The following is a 23,156-nucleotide window of genomic DNA, read 5'->3' on the forward strand; positions in this document are numbered from 1 at the left end:
CATTTTCTCATAATTGTTTACAACTCTTAATTTATAATCGTGTGTTTCTAAATCATAATTCTAATACTGCTTGACATCGTTTGTTCGCCCAATTTAATATATTAAATAATTAGTAAAATATGAGTTTTACTTGCACTTTACTTTGATTCCATGTGGAGACGACCTTACTTACCGTACTAGTTATAGGTACTTAAGTTAATAAAATACTTGTTTTTTATTTGAGCACGACATCTACATCAAAATGGCGCCCCCGAGGAATCAACGCGCAAAGTGCTAGTTTGGTTTAATTTTTTTAGTTTTGTTTTATTATTTCTTCGTTGATTTTATGCACCGTGTTAGTGTTTATGTCTTTGCAGGTCATCTTACTGGTTAATGTAGATAAGTATTCCCGCAAGAAAGAGTTGCTATAGTTTGGTCCAGAATTTGAAAAAACAGCAAAGAGAAACCGACCGGCTCAGAAACCCAAGTTAAACCGAAAACAAGAAGCCACAACTTCAATACAAAAAGCAAAAGATATGAGTAACCGAAACAACCCAGACCCGAATGACTACTAACCAGATAACCAAGATCAACCACCGAACTAAGAATAACCCGTTCCTCGAAACAACCCACCACCTAATCGTAACCAAATATTAACCGTAACAGAAACCAGGTAAACTATGGAGGGGTAAACCGTAACTAGAAAAGGCAGCAGAACTTTGATGACAACCGGTCAGTCAAATCCGCCCCACTAAATCGTCAGTGGCCAGCAGAGTTCAGGGAGGAAAGACTCCGGTTAACCAGGCTAATACAAGGGTCGAAGAATGGAACATTGGGATGATGCAAGGTTAGATTATGAGGATGAAGAGGAGTTTGGGGATGAATATGTGGGTCAATATCAGTATCAGCAACAAAACTTTAAAAAAATCAAAACCCTCAACAAAACCATCCAGAAAATCAGCAATATCAAGCACCAAGACGTCTATTTAACCGCGAGCCACAGATTCCCTTTTACGAATTTGATGATGGAGTCCCGACAATATATATTCCACCACTTATTAGGGGATTTCAAAGCCACTTTCATTCCACAAGTGCCACGAATCCTCTACTGATAATTGTTTCTGTTAGAGATAGGAGAACTTTTTCAGTGAGATAGAGCAATTTAACTAGATTATCCAATTTTCATGGAAAATCTACCGAAGAACCATATCTACTTGAGTTTTTTATTCGATCTGTGATACGATCTCAAGTCATTTTCGGGACACGTTGGATTTTACCGACGGTTTAGAAAAAATTATAGTGTCATTACAAAACCGTTGTGTAATTTGCTACTAAAAGATGTACCATTTGTTTTTGATGAAGATTGCTTAAATGCTTTTGATGTGCTTAAAAACAAATTGGTTGAAGCCCCGATCTTGATGTCACCCGATTGGTCACTTTCATTTGAACTTATGTGCGACGCGAGTGACTATGCGGTCGGCCTGTATTGGGTCAACGGGTGGATAAGAAACCCGTTGGCATATACTACATGAGCAAAACCCTTTACAGAAAAGGAGTTGCTTGCTGTAGTATATTCATTGGATGATCTTATATTTGGGGAAGCAAAGTTGTTGTGTTTTCATATCATAGTGCAGTGAAATACCTAATGGTGAAAAAGGATGTGAAGCCGCGCTTGATAAGATGGATTTTGCTACTTCAAGAGTTCGATTAGAGATCCGTGACAAGAAAAGAAGCGAGAATGTTTTCGCGGACCACTTATCCAGATTGTCTGGAGAAGAGGAGGAAAATGCTAGGCCACTATTGAGTCGTTTCCAGGTGAGTAATAGTTTTCTGTTTGAACCTTACCTTGGTATGCTGATATTATTAATTTTCTTGTTGCATATACAGTTCCCAAATTTTGGCCTAAGAAGAAGAAGCAGCACGTTTTATCACAGGTAAAGTATTATGTTTGGGAAGACCCGGACTTGTTTAGGGTGGATGGAGATCAAGTGATGAGAAATGCAATCAGGAGGAAGAAGTCAAGAATGTCTTATACCACGCCCAATCATCATCTTGTGGTGGGCATTTTGGTGGACAAACAACGGGGCATCGAGTACTGGCTTGTGGATTCTATTTTCCCTCCCTCTTTAAAGAAGCAGCTGAGTTTGTCCAAAATTATGTTAAATGCCAACAAATGGGTGGCATTTCCAAGAGGGACGAGATGCCTGTGCAACCAATCTTTGTTATCGACATCTTTAATGTTTGGGGGATTGATATCATGTGCACATTCCCAAATTCCTACGGGAATTTATATATCTTGGTGGCGGTTGATTATGTTTCTAAATGGGTAGAAGCAATTGCCACCAAGACAAACGGCCATACCGTTGTTTGCAAGTTTGGTCAATCAAACATAGTTTCACGTTTTGGTATTCCCCGAATTATAATTAGTGATATGGGTTCACAATTTAAAATATTTAACATTGGCAAATTGCTTAAACGGTATGGCGTTAACCACTGCATAACCACTCCATATCATCCTCAAATGAGTGGCCAAGTGGAGGTTTCCAATAGGCAAATCAAAGAGATTTTGCAAAAGACGGTAAGGCCCGATCGTAAGGATTGATCAAACAAGCTAAACGGTTTGTATTTGCATGTTCACTAGTTAATAAATACGAGGCATATGCATAGATAATAAGATATAATATTTGGTTTGATAGATTGAGTTTTGTTAGACTATACTAGATCTTATTACTGATGTGAAGCTATAGATCTTCTCTTGTTTGCTGGCAGCCTTAAAATTTGATATGGACCAATGAGTTCACTTATCAAGAGTATGTAAGTATTGTGTGGATTTTATTTGGAAAGAGGTCAATTAAAATGTGTGGGGATAAGTTGTGTAAACAACCAAGAGCGGAGTGAGTAGTGACAACAAAAATACACATTAGTTAGTTTTTATTATTAGGGGTGGGGGTGTTTATTAACATGCTACACATCTTCCCTTACAAATCCCATTTGTCTTTTGTCGTGTCCCCTTTTCAATCAACCAATGCCTCGTTTGTATAAACTTACTATTTTGACTTGATTTTTAACTAAAAAACAAACAGCTTAAGAAAGATAATCTAGAAGGATTGTGAATCGATCATGTTTATGCAAAACTTTGTGTTCGTATACATCATTGAAAGTTGAGTTATTTTATACAAGTGTACAGTACTTTTAAGTAACTTTCACATTCCATTGTTAGCTTCGTGTATATTATAATGTATATTGATGTAGATGTAAATGAACTGTCTTTGTTTTAAGTTTTCTATAATGATGATATAGTTGCTTCATGGTTCGGCTATAAAGGCGACCATGATTTCCCTAAATCGAACAATTTTGTGGATTTTGAGTGTTTCGATTACGATTCAATCATGAACATTCCGTGGTATTGACTTGATGTTTATTGTCGTGGGAGTTTAGACAGCAATAACCTATTTCTTTTATCAACCTTCATTTATGGGCAGTTTGGTAAACTATTCTTATCATTGGCATTTCTTATGATAACAACTAACTAGTGGGATTACCCGCGCTTCGCTGCGCGGGCAAGAAACTAACCATTGTGAGTACATGTTATTGGCTCATTATGTTACATCCGTAACTAAATATCGCAAATCCATAGTGTATTTTTTCAATTATAGCATCATTTGTAACACCATTTTTACAATAATTACTAACATCATGATCTCCTTATATCAATATATTAACCATGTAAAGAGTAAATCAACCTGTTTGGAAAAAAAATTCAAACAAACAAATCATGACAAACTAAATGACATTGAAATTAAAAAAAATGCAATAAAAAGTTTAATGAAAATAAAAATTAGAAATGAAAATTTTACCACCACCATACAATTGTAGTGTTATTTAACGCCTAGATCGGCTCTCAGACAAACCATATACGGGCAAAGCTATTGGAAACAGCAAGTCAACGGCCATTTCTTTGCTTCTCTCTCTAAAATCACCATTTAACCATCGTCGTCAACACTCGCGAGAAAAGAACCGGATGTCACACCCCAACCTACGACGGAAATGTCGGGCGTGAACTGATTGCTCATAGCTCTCAAGGTTGCTATCATGCAACAATATTATAAATTTCACTATCTATTTAATAAATTTAAAATAAAACTAATATTCATTACAATATCCCGAAATACAAATAAAGCATCAAACAAATATAACCATAAAAATAATTGTCTCATTAAATTTTCTCTAATATAATTCCTTAAGTGATCTATTCACATCACACAATGACCTGCATATGCGTTGAAAATAAAGTAGATTTGTCAACATAATGTTGAGTGAGCAACACACCAGTTTAGTGTACATATAATATATCAAAATAAGTAGTGCAACAAGTCATATGAGAATAACAAATTAACCAATGAGCAAATATAAATGAGATTTCGAGAAGCACAAAGGCTACAACGACTGGCGTATGATCATACTATTTCTGAGATTATGCTGGACCTCTGCGAATGCGATTCACAATGAGCACATAAGCACATAACAAGTATGGTATACAATTCGTTAGCACATAAGACAATAGTTGCAGTTTTGTGTATAAGTATATATGAAAAATATATTTACGCATATGTCCCAAAAACGTGGAAAACGAGTAAAATATGAGGAATGTGGTACTCACCTCAAAGACGAACAAAGGTGATTGAGATAATAAGAATGCGGGAAATCACACGCGAATGTTAAAGCCTAATGAGGAACAAAGAAAACGGATACACTAAGTAAAGTACAAGATTTATTACGACAACTAGATAAACAATATTAAGTTCAAATTATAATAATCTACCTATTCTAATAAAGTAAAATAATTGTGACACGTGTCAGTTTGTGGTTAATCCTTACAATTTTTTTCTCTCCAAAACTAATATATGTCATATATCAATAATTATACACTTTCCTTTTATACTCCATTTATATTATATCTAATTAAATTATTTACTTTTCTTTAAACTCTATTTATATTATATCTATACACTTTTATACAAATATATATTTACATATTATACTAACTAGCCTTTGAACCCGTGTATTACACGGGATTTGTCAAATGACGAAAATAAATATGTTATGTTATTTTAAAAAAATAAAATAAGTTAAATGTAAAAATAAAATAAATAAATCAGGTATGATATTTTAAGTGTGATTCTTAAAATACTTCTCATGAATGAAATTGCGTGTAGCTTAACATACCATATAACAAATCTAAAAGATTCATTGATGACGATAAACCGAGTTGCTATAAATGCAAGGTCCTACAAAAGTCTTTGAGGCTATATTAGTTTTTATTGAAGTTGTTTTGAAATGAACCAAAGTCACCATTTTTTAAAATGACCCATGCGTATTCGATGATTGTCTCATGTCAAATCAAAACGAAACATGTGATACAGTTGTAGTCCGAAATGCAAAAACACAATTTGGTAATGGGATTGCATGTCTGAAAGGTGTCTTCACATTAAACGCAACATGTGATGCAAATTTTGTATACAAAGAAATATTTTCAAATTTGTAATCATCAAATTGAGGTCTCATTTACCATGTAAATTAATGTATTAGACAAAGTAAACAATTTATGAATTATAAATTTTCACGTTTCACGATTTATAAAATGTATCTTTTTCATGTTTCACTACTTGTACTACACATGGTGAATAATTTGAACTTAATGTAATTTTCGTGTAATGATATTTAAAAGATAATGATCAATGTGCATATAGACAATAATCTAGAGTATAATGTCATCAGATTACATATATGCACACTTAAATATATACTTTATGCAATGTTGAAAAACCACAACCAACCCAATAATTGATTATATTTAGCATCAATTTTTCTTGAATGGTGATTATAAACTTGGCATTTATACACCTTTAAATAGTTAATAAAATCCATCTAATTATGCTGTGGCGCAATTGATAAAATGGTTTTAACTAATGGATAGTTAGAATGAATGAGATGAGATATTAGGAAGTATGATGAAAAATTAGGCTATGAGTGAATGTAGAATTGACACGTAAGCATCAACATTTTCTATTAGTAGAATAACATAAGATTTGTTTTGTTGAAATTGATTATGTAATAAATGTATATTAAATAAAAAAACAAAATTTTACAGTTTCCCAAAAACAAAGAATTCGATTTTATAACTTTTTAGAAAAAATCTAAATTACAGGACTCCAAATTTCTTTAAGTATAACTGATCATTGTTTCAAATTTTCAATGCTTAAAAGTTTTTTTTTGAATGACTACGTTTAGAATATTAAATTAAAGATACAAAATTAATAATCACATTAGTTGGAAATTTAAATTAATTAGCATAATTAAAATTTTATATATATGAAGTGAGAAGTCTCGCATAATTCAAACTGAATTCACGAGTCGTTATTATTAAAACATGTGTTGACATCTTTAATAAAAAGTAATGTATACATTAAGCAAAGTTATATTTTAGGTTTTATATTATTGTAAATAGTCATTAATGTATGTATTATATCTTGAGATGTAACTTATGGGTCAAACCATTTTCATCAATGACCTATGGATAGCATGGATTAAGGAGAAGGGAGATTAGAAGATTAGTATGAAATTTTAATGTTGGAATGAATATGGTTAGGACATCTAGGCATCATTATTTTTGTTTATTAGTATTGTAAGATGTAGATTATCTATAATATATATAAACAAAAACATAAAAATCCTACGTGTCGCGATGTGGTCGTTCCCCCCTTTTTTGTAGTCACCAGATTTGCTTGATTTTTAAATGGAAGTTTCTCATTCATTTGACCCGAATTCACGGGTATGAGTCTTATCAAACCCAGATATTTCTTAAACGGGGTATAACATCTCATTAAAATAAAAACTAATCTCACCAAATATTTGATACAAAAATCCAATAAAGTATGGATATACTAAAAATTAATATCCGATTTATTTAAAAAAAGTTATATATTATTTATAATTAAAAAACCAATTTTATAGTAAAAAAAGTAAACGGGTCTTGGGTCCCATCAAACTCATATAGCTTTTAAACCGGGATATAACATCTCATTTATTTGTGAAACAATTTAATATCAAACCATAAGTATATTATTAACTTTCATACAATAAAAAATAAAAATTCAAAAAATAGATAAATATTAAAAACAAATAATATAAAACAACCCCCGTAATACGGGGATAAAAACTAGTATAATATTATATATAAGGATTTATTATTTAAAATAATTAGTTTGATTTATGAAAACATAACTTGATAAATATTATTTTTAGTTTTATAAATATATATATATATATATATTTGTTGGGTGCAGATTTTTTATCCTCAGGATTTGTTATGATTCAAGGATTCCGAGCTGTCCTACCGATGCGAATATTCTGAGGATGATATTTGACTAATTCAATTGTCCTATATTATTTTTGTTTGTTTTGCAGATAAGACCACGTGTTTAATATGTTAATATGAACGTGGGTTTGCAACGTTTAGTTCTGAAACTTCGTCAACTCAAACGTGGGCAGCAACGGATCATGGAAGACTTAGTCTAGGGTTTATTCCGAATTTCTCGGAATTTCAATTGTACTCTTTGCTTATTTAAACGAGCTGATAAGATCGATTAGAACACACACTACACTGCTTTAGCTACTAGCACTCATTGTAACACTTAGCATCTGATTTATTATCAGCTCCACCACTTGTAACCACCTTTTTGTTATTAATAAAATTGACAGTGATAGTTTTCACCGTTCGGGGTTTTTTGTGCCGGAGATTCTTACAATCAAGGGCTTTTTCCCTCGTAATCAAATCGTTGTGTTCACTCATTTTTCAATCAAGCACTCTACCTCACGTACTAATTTGATCAAAAGTTACTTTGTTAATTTTTTACCAAAACAATTTGGCGCCCACCGTGGGGCAAACGGTGCTTTGATCATAATTAACTCTCAAACTAAACCCTACTCTCATCCACAACATGTCTTCCCAACCGAATGTTGTTTCTTCTTCTGTCACAATTTCAGACTCCTCCGTGAGGCCTTCTATGCCTCCTCCTCCTGCTGGTGTTATTCCGAAGAAACCGGACAACACTCAGAAGAAAGCTGCTACTCCCGTGTTCTCAGGAGAGAGACCGTCTCCCCCGGATCCCATTATGGTGTCCAACAACGACCTTCTGTCTCTGTATAGACGGTTACAGGAACAAATGGGTTACCAGAACAAGACCAACCAGATGCTTGTGAAGGAACTGGAAGATTTCAGGAAGGCCAAAAAGCCGGTGGAAGAGTTTACACCACTAATCCCAAGATCTCTGGATTTCACTCCTTTAGGATCTTCAGGATTGGTGTGTCCGGAGTCGGCCATGGCGTACAATCCTGGATCCTCATCTTTCCAACAGTCTGGATCTTCAGAATTGTTCCATCGGGCGAGATCCTCAGGATTGTTCCATCAGTCAGGATCCTCATGTCCTTATCAGCAGGCGTTATCCTCAGGATTGTCGCAGCAAGGAGGACCCACAGGATCGTCCCAGTAGTCCGGATCCTCAGGATTATCCCACCAAACGGGATCCTTAGGTCTTTATCAGCAGGCGTTATCCTCAGGATTTCAGCAACAAGTAGGATTCTCAGGAGTGCCTCCATCAGGGACCATCAATCCTCAGCAGCCATTTGCTCACACTCAGCAGTTTGCAGGGTCCTCTGAGGTGCACCAGGGAGATTTCATCCCGATGCAGGCTAACACTTCGGCCACCCCATTTGTCACTCCAGGAAACACTACATTTGGGAATACGAATTACAACACCCAGACTGTTCCTCATAATATTAATCAGGGTAACTCTTTCAATACAATTCCATTTAATGCTAATCAAGGATTTTTGCAGGATGCAGGCATAAGTTCAGGTTTAGCCCGAGAATTACAAAAGCTTAAGGACATGATATCAAATGTTTCTGGTGTAATCCGTCCCATAGCTGAAGTTCCCACTGTTAGTCACAGAGTATCCCGATTTGTACCATCAATTGGTGACGTACAGATCCCTAAACGGTTTCAAACCCCAAATATGAAGCTATATGATGGTTCGACGGACCCCGAGGAACATGTTGCACAGTCTAGAGAGCGTATAGAGATCAACCCAATCCCTATGGAAATCAAGGAAGCATGCCTTTGCAAGGGATTTGGGTCTACCTTGACTGGAGCATCCATGAAATGGCTACTGAGTATTCCTCCTAATACTATCACTTCCTTTTCTCATTTGATTAACTTGTTCAATAACCAATTTTCTTGGAGTAGAACATTTGAGAAAATGACAGGTGATCTTTACAGGGTTACCCAGAATCCTGGGGAATCCTTGAGAGATTTTATTACCAGGTTTAGCAAGGAGTCATTGGAGATTCCAAATCTAAATCCTGCTTCAGCAGTGGAAGCTCTTAAGTTGGGGTTAGAGAAAGACTCCTCTTTCTATGATGATCTTGTTATGACTCCATGCAGGTCATCGGATGAAGCAAGAAGCAGAGCCCTAAGGTTTATCAGGCTAGAAGACGATAAGAAAAACTTTAAAAAGATCGATATCCCGAAGTATGACCAGACGAACAAGAAGGCCGAATCCCCGGGAAAATCATATCGATCAAAGCCTTACTATAAACCTGATAACCCCAAGATCAATGCAATAGATGATGAAGATAATGAAGAATATCCTAATGTTTCTGAATATTGTTTTTCTGTTGATATTGGTAGATTAATGTGTGCCATGCAGGATTTAGGTGAGAAAGCCAGGTAGCCAAAGAAGATGGAAAAACAAGGAGCCTGGAAAGACAAATCAAAGTGGTGTGCCTTCCACGAAGACTTTGGGCACTTGACCGATGATTCCATTGCACTCAGACGGGAGATCAGCTATCTTCTCATCAAAGGCCACTTGAAAGAGCTACTTGGCGGGAAAAAGGGAAGAGAGCAAAATCCTGAAAAAGTTCATGAAAAGCCGACTCCTCCACCAACGGATGCAAAAACAATCATGTTCATATCCGGAGGATCTGACATCTATGAAACCTCTTATTCTGCTGCAAAAAGAAATGCTGACCAACGAAAGTTACAAGTGGTTGACAGGCCAACAAAGACATCTATTCTCACTCAAGCCAAGACCATATCCTTTGATGAAAGCGATAGAGTCAATATTCGGGATCCCCACCATGATAGTTTGGTAATAACATTATATGTGGCTAACCATTATGTGCGCAGGATCCTCATAGATGGTGGAAGCTCTGTCAACATTATTCAACTAGATGTGCTGAGAAAGATGAATATTCCTGAGGATGAGATCATCATCAGTTCCTCAGTATTGGTTGGATTCAGTGGAGAAACTAAGAATACTATTGGGGATATCAAGCTCCCAGTATATGTCGAAGGGGTAAATAAAATGAAAAAATTTTGTTATTGACTGTTTGTCTTGTTGCAATATTATATTAGGCAGGCCCTGGATACACGACATGGAAGCAGTCCCCTACACTTACCACCAGTGTGTGAAACTCCTAATTCCGTGGGGAGTTATCAAAATCATCAGTGATCAACAAGATGCAAAGAATTGCTACACCTCTTCTATGAAGTGTACTGCCAAATTCCAGCAGGCGTAGCAATTACAGAAGCCAGCACGAGACGTAATGGAGGCCAGGGAACAAGAAATTAAAGAAGTACTTCCTTATCCCGAGGATCCTGAAGTCAAAGTGCTGATAGGAACGAGCATTCCTGAGGATATTGAGTCAAAATTGCTCGATTTCCTCAAGTCAAGACTGTCAACATTTGCATGGAAACATGATGATATGACAGATATTTCCAAATATATTATAACACATAAACTTGGAATTGATAATTCTTTCAGGCCAATCCATCAAAAAAGAAGAAATTTTGCACCTGAGAGAAACATAATCATTCAAGAAGAAGTTGAAAGAGTACTCTTGAAGGAAAATATGATTAGGGAAGTCCAATATCCCCGATGGTTAGCAAATGTGGTGGTTGTGCAGAAAAAGAATGGAAAATGGAGAGTTTGTGTGGATTTCACATACTTGAACAAGGCCTGTCCTAAGGATCCATTCCCTCTACCACACATAGATTCAATGGTAGACGCTACAGCCGGCCACGAGATGCTGACATTTATGGATGCATCCTCAGAATTTCAGCAAATCCAAATGGAGCCCTCAGACCAAGAAGACACGGCCTTCATGACTCCCACAGGTATTTATTGTTATATTGCTTTGCCCTTTGGACTTAGAAATGCAGGTGCGACCTATCAGAGAGTAGTTAACATGATGTTCAAAGAGAAAATGGGGGACACGATGGAGGTCTATATTGATGATATGGTGGTGAAGTCCAAGAAAGATGAGGATCACCTCCAGGATCTCAAGACCGCGTTTGATATCCTTGACAAATATAACATGAAGCTGAATCCTGCAAAGTGCCATTTCGAAGTGAAGGCTGGCAAATTCTTGGGATACATGGTCACCAAAAGGGGGATAGAGGCGAGTCCAGAGCAGATACAAGCTATCCTGAATCTAAAATCCCCAGCATCAGTTAAGGACGTTCAAAGGCTGACTGGCAGGATAGCGGCACTCAACAGATTCATATCCAAATCCTCAGAAAAGTGCAAAGAATTTTATGATATCCTGAGGAAAAATAAGAAGTTCGAATGGACCAGTAAGCATGAGGAAGCTTTGATGTCCTTAAAAGCTTATCTTTCTTCTGCTCCTCAACTGGTAAAACCCGAAGAAGGTGAACCTCTATCTATATATCTAGTTGTATCAAATAATGCTGTAAGTGCAGTTTTAGCCAAGGATCTCGAAGGTCAACAGCATCCCATCTATTATGTAAGTAAAAGTCTATTGGATGCTGAAACCAGGTATTCTTATCTTGAGAAATTAATTTTAGCACTTATTATGGCATCTACTAAACTTAGACATTATTTTGAAACTCACCCTATTCATGTCAAAACTAATTACCCTATTAAGTTTATTTTAAGAAAACCAGAAATGTCAGATAAGATGGCAAAATGGGCTGTGAAGCTGAGTGCATATGATATAGCATATGAACCTAGGACTGCCATCAAATCCCAGACATTAGCAGACTTTGTGGCTGATTTCACCAGTGAACTTAAAGAAGAAGCAGACTTGGAAGTCCAACAACTTGAAGAAACCAAAGATAAGTGGACTCTATACACTGATGGTGCTTCAAATGTTAGAGGAACAGGTCTCGGGATCCTGTTGAAATCGTCACAGGGGGACATTATACCTCAATCCATATCCTGCGGATTTCAAGCCACAAATAATGAGGCAGAATACGAAGCTTTGATAGCATGATTACAACTAGCAATCGGCATGTTTATTCAAGTACATGTTGATTCATTATTATTAACTAATCACTTTAATGGTTCGTGTACTGTTAGAGGAGAAAAACTAATGAAATATTTAGAGCTAGTTAAAAAACTAGCAAAGTGTTTCAAAATGTTTGATATTTCACAGGTACCTAGAGAAGAAAATGTTGAAGCAGATGCCCTAGCGTATTTATCTTCATCCTTCTGGATACCAGAAGGTGTCAAGATTCCTATCATACATATCCTGAGTCCAGCAATAGGAGAGCAAGATGTGAACGAAATATCAGAAGATGATGAAGATATGGGAGTTAAAAATCCTGAAGATAATGAAAATTCTTGGATTATCCCAATCAGGAGATATATTCAGGATGGAGTTATCCCCAAGGATGAAAACCCAAGGGCTTTTCGCACAAAGTTAATACCATATACTATAATGAATGATATATTAGACAGGAAATCTCTTGCAGGACCATATCTTAGGTGCTTGGAGAAGACAGAAGCTCAAGAAGTTCTTCAGGATATCCATGAAGGAGATTGTGGGAATCACACTGGGGCAGAGCACTATTCTCCAAAAATCCTGAGGATAGGATACTTTTGGCCAACGATGAAGAGGGATGCTATGAATTATTCTCATAAATGTGATGCATGCCAAAGACATAGCAACATTTTGCACCAGCCAGCAGAACCCTTGTATCCTGTTATATCCCCTTGGCCTTTCATGAAGTGGGGAATGGATATTGTTGGAAAGCTACCCAGAGCTCCAGAAGGAAAAGTCTTTATGCTGGTTATGACAGATTATTTCTCGAAGTGGATTGAAGCGGAAGCTTTTGTTCAAGTCAGAGAGAAAGAAGTTATCTCATTCATAAAGTGCAATATCCTGACAAGATTTGGAATCCCAGCAGAGATAGTGTGTGACAATGGCTCGCAGTTCATTGGCAAAAGAACCACCAACTTTTGTGCCAGTTGGGGAATCAAGATGATCACCTCAACACCTGTCCATCCCCAGGCTAATGGTCAGGACGAGTAAAGCAACAAAATCATTATCAATAACCTGAAGAAAAAGTTGGGGTCTAAGAAGGGAAAGTGGGCCGAGGAACTACCTTTTGTTCTTTGGGCAGATAGGACCACTTCAAAGAATGCTACTGGTCAGACTCCTTTCTCATTAGTATCTATTTTTTCGGGTTAGACTTCAAGGTTTATGACCGGTCAACACGTGTTCAGATGAGAAGTAATGTTAGCAAAATGGATTAGGAGAAAGTTGTCGTTCGAAAAAAAACAAAGTGGATTGGGAGAATAAATGACATTTGCATTTCATTAAGTTTATAATATATACTTATATATTATGTTTCAAATATTTTCTACCTATGTGTAACACAGGTACTATCATATTATAACTAAAACACCAACCCGAGTTTATAACAATATAACCTCATTGTTATTCCGTAATAATATTTCATAAAAGTCGAAAATGTATAAATTACACAAAATCAATTGCAATTTCTTGAAACAAGCTATGAACTAAACACATAATCACTTAGCACACATTTTTACACACATAATATTGTAATGGATGTTTAAAATATTAGTTTCATGATTTCACCAACGTTCGGGGTTAGACTCGCGTGATTCAATAATTCCCCGAATTACTGTTATGTGAATGTTTGTGCAATAACAAACACACTTAATTAACCTTAATTAGGTGATAAACATGAATGAATGTTTGGAATAACTGAGTTTGTGTTAACGGTGTTAACCTGAAATTGTCGGGTGGCACATAACATCTTAAATTTTCTAATAAACAAAATATTTATTTATTACATTTTGGTAATAAATAAAAGATGATGGAGACATTATGCAATTTCAGGAAAAAAAATTAGCATCAACTAACATGGGCTAGCCACCCTATTTTTCTTCATTTTCAAGTAACTCATTATCCAAGTTCAAGAGAAAGAGGGGGAGCGTGTAGAGACAGAAACCGAGCAAATAGCTTCAAGGCCTTAGCTTTTGCATCGAAACAAGCTAAATCAACTTAAATCATCATCATCATTATATGGAATGTGGAATATTCTCCTCCTATTCTATTGCTTCTAGTTAATTTATTTCCTTACTGTTCACCTACAATCATGCATGTATTTTTGATGAATTTTTTCCGGCTTCTTGATCGAGCCATTGACGAATCCGACCTTACTTTTGGCAAACAGGAAATTTAGCATCTCCTTGACCAATCTGCATAATTCCCATCGGTAAGAACGTCGTTAACGTGCATTTGTCTTGGGTAGTCAGAGGGATGGAGATAGTAAGGGGAATCATGATTGATTCCTTCTTCTTTGGTTTTACCCGTCGAATTATCTTGGTCGCCGACCATGCTTCTGGTATTGTTTTGATCGGAGGATCTTTAGAAAGACCGCTCTGATACCATAATAAATTATTATGGGTTGTAATGTTTGATTGATTGTGTTTCGTATATCACAACTGGAAGAATAAAGGCCTCTTTATAGAAAGAGTGCCAAAAATACATGTATGATTTTAGGTGAACAGTAAGGAAAGAAATAAACTAGAAGCAATAGAATATGAGGAGAATATTCCACATTTCATACATTATCAATTCATAGATAGCTAGGGCTCTGGTTCCAATGTGAGTTTTCAATTTAAAACATTTATTTTTCATTAATAGATTTGCATGGGACCTTGGATTATTGTGTTATGAAGGACAAGGATTCATAAAATTGGAATCTTGATGTAGCATTATTCGTTAAATTTCAAAACCCGAAACCCAACCCAGTTTAAACTTTCGGATTTTCGTATTTAGTAAACTCTATTTTTAACTTATAATAATATTATTCCATCTTTTCGATTTTAATCCTAAACTCCATTTTATGTATTTGATACGTTAATTGCATTTTATTCAAGTCTAGGGTAATGTCACATGTTTTCATGTTTGATCTACCATTAACTCGTTTAACACCATTTTAAATGATTTCAGAGGTGTTTCAACTCATTTTATGATAATAGACTTGGTTGAATATATTCCTTATGTTTCAACTCAACCTTTATGGTCATTTTAAAGGTTTTGAATGTTATTCATGTTCATTAACAAGTCTTGACCAAATTTAATTCTCTGTATCATCTTTGGTCATGTTTACCTATAAATAGAGCTCATTTGCTTCCTAATTCACTTTGCCACAAATCAATTTACAAAGTATTGTTATTATTCTCTCATTTAGGTGTATTTTACCGACTTTGACTTTCAAAAGTCAAACCAATCAAGTTTCAAGTTTCTTATTTTTTGTTCTTGTTTTCATTCCTCGGGTATGTTTGTCTTATTTAGTTCATGCTTTAATAGTTTAAAACATGATGTTATGATTAATTTAAAATTAGTATTAGTTCATCAAAAACGAACTTGACTTGCTTATGAATGTATTCGGTTTCGGTTTGGTAATTTGATTATATCTAAAACCAATTTCTTTTAATTTATTATTCTAGAAATATTATTACCAAGCCGGAAACGAACCCGACATAAATGGTTGAGTTCGAGTCCAACCGAAAACGAACCACTCGCTACGACTCATTTTTGGCCCATTTGGGATTTTTCTCGAAACGAGCCCGACTTACATGACTAAGAAATATTATAACCCAGCATTTTATAAATAGTTAAAATTAATCAACTTTAAAACTTTACGACGGAAACTCTAAAAATAAAAAATTATAGAGTAAATATATATTTTTGCTTTCAAAGGTTTAAAACACTAAATCATGAACCGAATCTTCAATGTCTTTCATTTCCGTTTATTTTCTTGAATTTTATTTTGAACCTACAAATATTTTCTAGGCCGCTCGTCGAACCGAACTCATCCGGGTCAGCTCGCTTAAACGCGTAGTTTTCTTTTCACTCGCTTACTTTAACATGTGAGTTTTTAATATCCCCTTTTTAACATTTTTAATATTTTGGGGTGTAGCACGTCACGGATCTGTTTTGGATTTCACCATCACAACCGCCATTGCAGATCATATTTAATGTGTAAATAGTATACTTTACGCATATAGGGACTATGTGCATAGAATAATTCTCGCTTATGGATAGTATTCGCAAAGTATAAAGTATTTACTTTATACTAGTTCCCACATAACAGATAATATACGCATAGAATAGTTCTCACATAGCACAAGTATTCATATTCTAAAGAGAATATTTTACTTATGTGAGTACTTTGATGTGCTAGTAGCCTAGTACTGGAGGACTGGTGAGTACTTAATGTTTAGCGGGTACTTTGTTGTGTACTCAAATTAACACAACAAAGAGATAATCAATTGAGAAGTAATTACTATGATTCAATTTACTCAATAGAGAGATTACAATAAGAAACAAAAAGATAACAAGAGGGAGATGGGAAACAGATTAGAGAATAAGAGATGAGAAGACTAGAACCAACTGCTAACAATATTCATTCATACCCTATTCCATACTCTCGTCGTGCTTATAACCTTTGCTGGTCATTACCAAACCCGTGGGCCTTTCACCAACATCGAACAGGGCTGCAAGGTTGGGTCTACTTGGATTGGGCCAATTGTGTTCATAACATACTTGACATACAAAAACTTGATGTGCTTTGAAGAGTATTCATAGAGTGTGGAATTTGACAGTTCACGTATGGACTTTGCACATATTTGAAGAACAACATGTAAATAGCATAGTTAGTGGCGTAGCCAGGTTTTTATTCCTATTGGCCGGTTCGGAAAATTTTGAGGGACGGGCGACTCATTGTCAATCACTTTAGTTTTGGTTTTCTACGATTTTGATGTCGAAATTTCTACGGAATCGATGTAAAAATACATGAATATATAACATTAAAAAAAATTTGTATGGTTCAACCGAACCCGTTCCACAAAAGTTGTCTACACCCCTAAGCATAGTGCATGTAGTTACACCAACATGTGAGTTTTAGATCCCCTCTTTAACATGTTTTAAGACGGTATGCATACTTGGAAGAATACATAATAGAGAAATGTGTTTTTATAAGTAAAGTCTTATAGTAGAGTAAACATGTTTTATTGTTAAACTAACAAACTTTTTAAAGTAAATACCGAAGTTTGGTAACCATAACCGAAAACACAAACAATATTTTAGATCATAAGCTCGATCCTTGTAACTTTCATTAGCTCGAAAATTACAATGCATAATGATATAACCCATGATTCGGGTATATATATTAGTTTAAACATGAAAACCTAATTAGACTAGAATACAAACTTCTTATCATACTCAAATACTAATTAGTAAAAACATATTTAAACAATTAATTAAATAACTTGTAGCCCAAATAATGTGCTCGACTTGGTCCCGAAGATACTGATCCACCATAGGCTTGATGGACCGGCCCAAACCAGATTATGGCTAAAAAATACAAAATGTATTAAATGGTAAATGTAGTATAATGTCAAGTTTGCTATGTACTATATCCCTTTAGGGGCGAATTGTTATAGTGCCTCCAAAGGTGGCCCTTGAAAACGGGCATAACTTGGCCCACGAACCTCCGTTTCAAGATCATTACCCGTCAAATCGAAGCTTGAGACGAGGAGCACATTGTGGCAAACGGTTATATGTCTACTATTCATTTTGAAGATTTGATATTGCTGCCTACATCGATAAGAGGGTAGAAAGGCGTAAGATTCAAATCGGGGTAAATTCAAACAAGCATACATCGGGTTTTGTATACTGTTATGAGAATAACGAGTTATCAAAGGCTGGCCTAGCTAGCCAAGTCAAATTAATATGAAACCACTCACAAGCGTGTTGACATTGTGGTTGGATGTGAAATCCGTCAATTAAGAATCTAGTTTCGTTTGAAAACATTTACCCTACATTGTATACGTTTTTTGTGTCATTGTTTATTTGTTTCTTTTCAAGTCGCTTTTATATTTTACAATAACGCAACTGACAGCACTCTTTAAGGGGTAAATTGCAACGATTATATGTGTACTATTCATTTTGAAGATTTGATATTGCCGGCTACATCGATAAGATAAGAGGGTAGAAAGGCGTAAGATTCAAATCGGGGTAAATTCAAACAAGCATAAATCGGGTTTTGTATGATGTTCGGAGAATAACAACGAGTTAGCAAAGGCTGGCCTAGTCAAGTAAAATTAAGTAGAAACCACCCGCATGCATGTTGGCATAGTGGTTGGATGTGAAATCGGTCAATTTAGAATCTAGTTTCATTTGAAAACATTTACCCTACATTGTATACGTTTTTGTGTCATTGTGATGGAGGCCCAAGTATTGAAGAACAGGCCATGCTATATTTGGAGGCCCATGATCGTGCCTCCAAAGATGGCCCACGAAAACGGGCATAACTTGGCCCACGAACCTCCGTTTCAAGCCCATTACCAATCAAATCGAAGCTTGAGACGAGGATCACATTGTGGCAAACGATTATATGTGTACTATTCATTTTGAAGATTTGATATTGCCGCCTACATCGATAAGAGGGTAGAAAGGCGCCTTAGTCTTTGTTCACAAGTGTAGTTAAGTAGGAGAACATGTTATAGAGCATTGGTATAAGCACGAAAGCTTCTTGTATTTATTATAACTTTTTAACGATAAATACACATCAAAGAGCACGACTAGGGACGAAGTAGATCAACACAAAACCCTAAGACCGAAATGATTTATATTTACGTTAGGTTCGCCTTTGATACAAACCTGGAAAAGTTGTGTTACTTGGCCTAACTTTGCCAAAGCATAACAAGGTATAAGAGCATTCTCATCAGCTCCTATATATTACACTTTATCTATATAATATATAGAAAAATATTGTTTTCCTCTTATTTAGGTTTACGTCAGGTCCTGTATTTTATTCTCCATCTCTAAAATATGTAGCACCATTCTCTATATTTACTATTCTACTGTTCAATCTATATATGACAATTCCTTCCTTTTTCCTCTGTCCATTCCCTCCCAAAAGAACTTGAAAAGTTTCCTGTAATCACAAAACAATAACAACAGATTTTGAAAGATGCCTTTAATCTTGGTTCTCAGAATAGCTTTTACCAATCTTAGTTGTTTTTATCAGTCTGCTTCCAACTCGTAGGTTTGTGTCGATAGCTTCTACTGGTACATTTCATCTTCTTTTTATTTTTGCATGTTCATCGAGATTCATATGCTAGTTTCTCTTCAATATGTATTGTGTTAGCATATTTGTGAATGATTTTGTAACATTGAGATGTAGATGAATACCTATTATTTTTGTTTATTTTTTCTGCCAGCCAAGTGTTTGATAAAAGTCCTCAATGAGTTTATGTTCTATTTACCTTAAAGAAACGGAATCCATGGTTGTGGTTGCTTAGTGATTATTATATATTGATAAGCATTAATATTTTGTGGCTTGTTAGTGAATAGTTGTATGTTAACACATCATTTCATGTTATTTTGATTACCATTCTAGTTGTAAATTTGCCTTTCTTGTACTTGATGATGAAGACGCCATTGGGACCGTCTTGTTGTGCTTGATGTTTCTGTTTTTTTTAATATGCTTTGATGGTAATGCGTCGGATTTGGGTCAGGTTTAAGTAATTCCAGCCCATACCCGATTATAAAACCTTTTTCCAAACCCGACCCAAAACCCGTCGAGTTTTCATTGGGTAATTACCCGTCGGGTATCGGGCAAACCCACGGGTTTCACGGGTATACAATGAGCTGAATATCTGATGCAATAAACAACCTACAAGTCATACGAAATGTTTTGGAATACATATGATTATTGTCATAAGATACTTTTGGTTGTTCATTTGCTATACCGAATGCTAATATATTTATGTTCTTTAAGACCATTTTATATGTTAATTATAGTTTTCATCTTTTGGCAGTTAGTGGCATTGTAAAACCCCTTTCCCCGTATGGATTCACAGAGTATGGATTCACAAAACATGTCTACACAAGAGCAATGTATGTACTTTACCAACCTTTTAAGCGAAGATCATCAACTCATTCCCAATTATGGTGGACAAAGCGAAACCTCACCAGAGACCTATAATAAAAATTCAAGGGGTGCGAACTTTAGCACTAAAGAAGACACTCTACTTGTCTCCGCATGGCTGAATTGTAGCCTTGATTCTGTTCAAGGAACAGATCAAAAACACTCCCAATTTTGGGAAAAGATCTTTAACTACTTTCAACAACATAGAGATACAACAACTAAGCGGTCATCGAAGTCTTTAAACTTACGATGGTCAGCTATTCAAAAAGCCACAAATAAATTTTGTTCGGCACTAGATCAAGTTAAAAGATTAAATCAAAGTGGCATAACTGATCATGATAAGGTAGCATTTTCTTTCTTATACCTTTATTATTATGATGTTAAATAAAATTGCATTTATTATATCTAACATCTATATTGTTTGTTTAAATGCAAGATTGACAAGGCAAAGATTATGTACCATAAATTAGAAGGTAGCAACTTCCAATTTGAGCATTGTTGGCACCTATTAAAGAATGAACCTAAGTGGATTTTGCATGCCACAAAGAAACCTACAAAGAAAAGGAGGATCAACCCAACCCCGACCCCAACTCAATGCCCCTTTCCTATATATGATGCACCAGTAAATCTCGATGCAGAGAATGCAATTGAGAGCGATGATATCGATTTGGACCGACCAATAGGTAGGAAAGCTAAAAAAAGAAAACGAAAGGCTCAAGGTATGCAATCCGAGGAAATCATCCAACTTAGGAAGATGAAGTATAATCTTTTTGAGCAGTGTCGTGCTCAAGATAAGGAGCTTTATCTCCTAAAAGCTGAAAAGATGAAGTTTGAAAAGGAGAGACAAGAAGAACAACTAAGGTTGGAGGCTGAGAAAATAGAGCTTGCCAAGATGGAATTTAATCAATGAATTATGGTGATGGATTTGAGTGCAATGTCAGATATGCAACGCCAATATTTTGAGGAGCTTCAAATGGAAATCATGAGGAAACGCAATCATACTTGAGATAATTACTTCGAGGAGCTCCCATGTTTTTGTTGGTTACATGGTAACATACCGGTTGTTATTTTGGCGTGTGTTTTAAATCTGATTTTTGGTATGATTAATGTTTTGTTCTAACATGCTCAAGGAACGCGTTTCGCCATTATTGTAAGAGTAACTCCTGAACTAATTTGTTATAATATTTGTCATGAACTCTTGTTTTAATATTTGTCATGAACTCCATCTCTAACCTTTTGCTTTAATATTTGTGCATGTAATGCATTTAAGTAGATTTTTATGCATAATGCTACATGATGTCATATAGCTTGATGCCACATCTAACAGTAAGCTATTTGGGCATACTGCATTTGTTATGGGTATTAATTTATGGCTAACAAGTATAATAGTAGTTTTGTTATCATATCTATTAAACTTAATTAGTGATTAGCTAACTTTCAAACCACGCCTAAGTTCAGATGACGAAGAGCATTTTGATAAGTTGAAAGGATGGCAAGGTTTGTCTCCAGATGTATATTTGTCTTGCATATAAGATATAAACATTAATTAGATGCTAAATTTTGTGAAAATTTATTAAACTCAATATTTGAGAACAAAAATTATAATAAGACAAAGTAAATAGTAGTTAAAGTTTGTTATAGAAAGAGAAAAATAAAATATTATTTTAATAAAATAGAGTTAGAGATAAAGGATGAGATGTGGAGGGATAAACAAAATGTAGATCAAATTATATAGTATGGTGATTTTTCTCTAAATTATAGAGATAGAGATAAAGGAGCTGATGGGAATGCTCTAAAACGTAAACGTAAACAAACACAAACTATATTGTTCATTACATATATGATTAAAGACATAAACCAATGAACAACTGGAACCAAGATGCACCTACAGACACCCCTTGGCATTATTTTCATTTGTTTCTTGTTAGACTTCACTCTGTAACAAAAATCACATATATAAACCATCACTTGAAACTCACAGCGTGCACCCCATGTCTAACAAATACCGAGACAACCTTTTGGTATTCAAACCATCAGTCTTCCAAGCTAGTATATAAAAGATCTTCTTTTAATGAAATACCTGTAAATCAGATTTCGATTGTAACACCACGTCCCTAACCCTCTCAATTTAAGCTTAAAAGTAATAACTTAAGAAGTACAGGGACCAAAAGTACAAATTCTAAAACTTTGTTCCCATCGCGATACGCGATGGGGTAACAATCAACCCATCGCGTAGCGCGATAGGCTTGGTGAGTCACCGGACACGTGTTGAAACCGTGTCGACACGTGGCACAATATGACAGGCCACGTGTCATCACCGCATAAGGCGGTGTAAAATGGCAGCGTCGTGATACGCGACGGGCCATAAGGGACCTATCGCGTATCGCGATAGGGTACTGAATCAGTTATAAAAGGGGGAGACGGGTGTTGAGCTCTCCTCATCCCATTTCACCTCCACTTTCACATAGTTAACATCGAAAGGCATGCCCGGTTGCCGTAGTAAGCCGACGTGCTGTTTTCTCGTAATACGTGCAAGAAACGAAGTTGGAATTAAGCTAGCAATCACATAAGCGAGTAGATCAAGTCCGGCCTTATCGTGTTATCAATCTAAGCATCCGAATTAAGGTAGGAGTTATGTTTAAGTTATTTGAATTATAGCTTAGACTATCAATCGAGGCTATGGCTTTAACCTTGATCGTATTTTACAAACATTCATTCACAATCATGTTTTCATAAAACGTTACTTCATGATGAAGTAATGTTAAACAAAAGAGATATTTTGACGGGCATGTAGTAACTGGAAGGGGGATGTCATTAGTAGTAAGTTTCTTGCCTA

The sequence above is a fragment of the Bidens hawaiensis genome, unplaced genomic scaffold (assembly GCF_021521415.1).
Source record: "Bidens hawaiensis isolate Kalapana, Puna unplaced genomic scaffold, B.hawaiensis_p1.1 tig00419431_1, whole genome shotgun sequence".
In the NCBI taxonomy this organism is placed as follows: Eukaryota; Viridiplantae; Streptophyta; class Magnoliopsida; order Asterales; family Asteraceae; genus Bidens; species Bidens hawaiensis.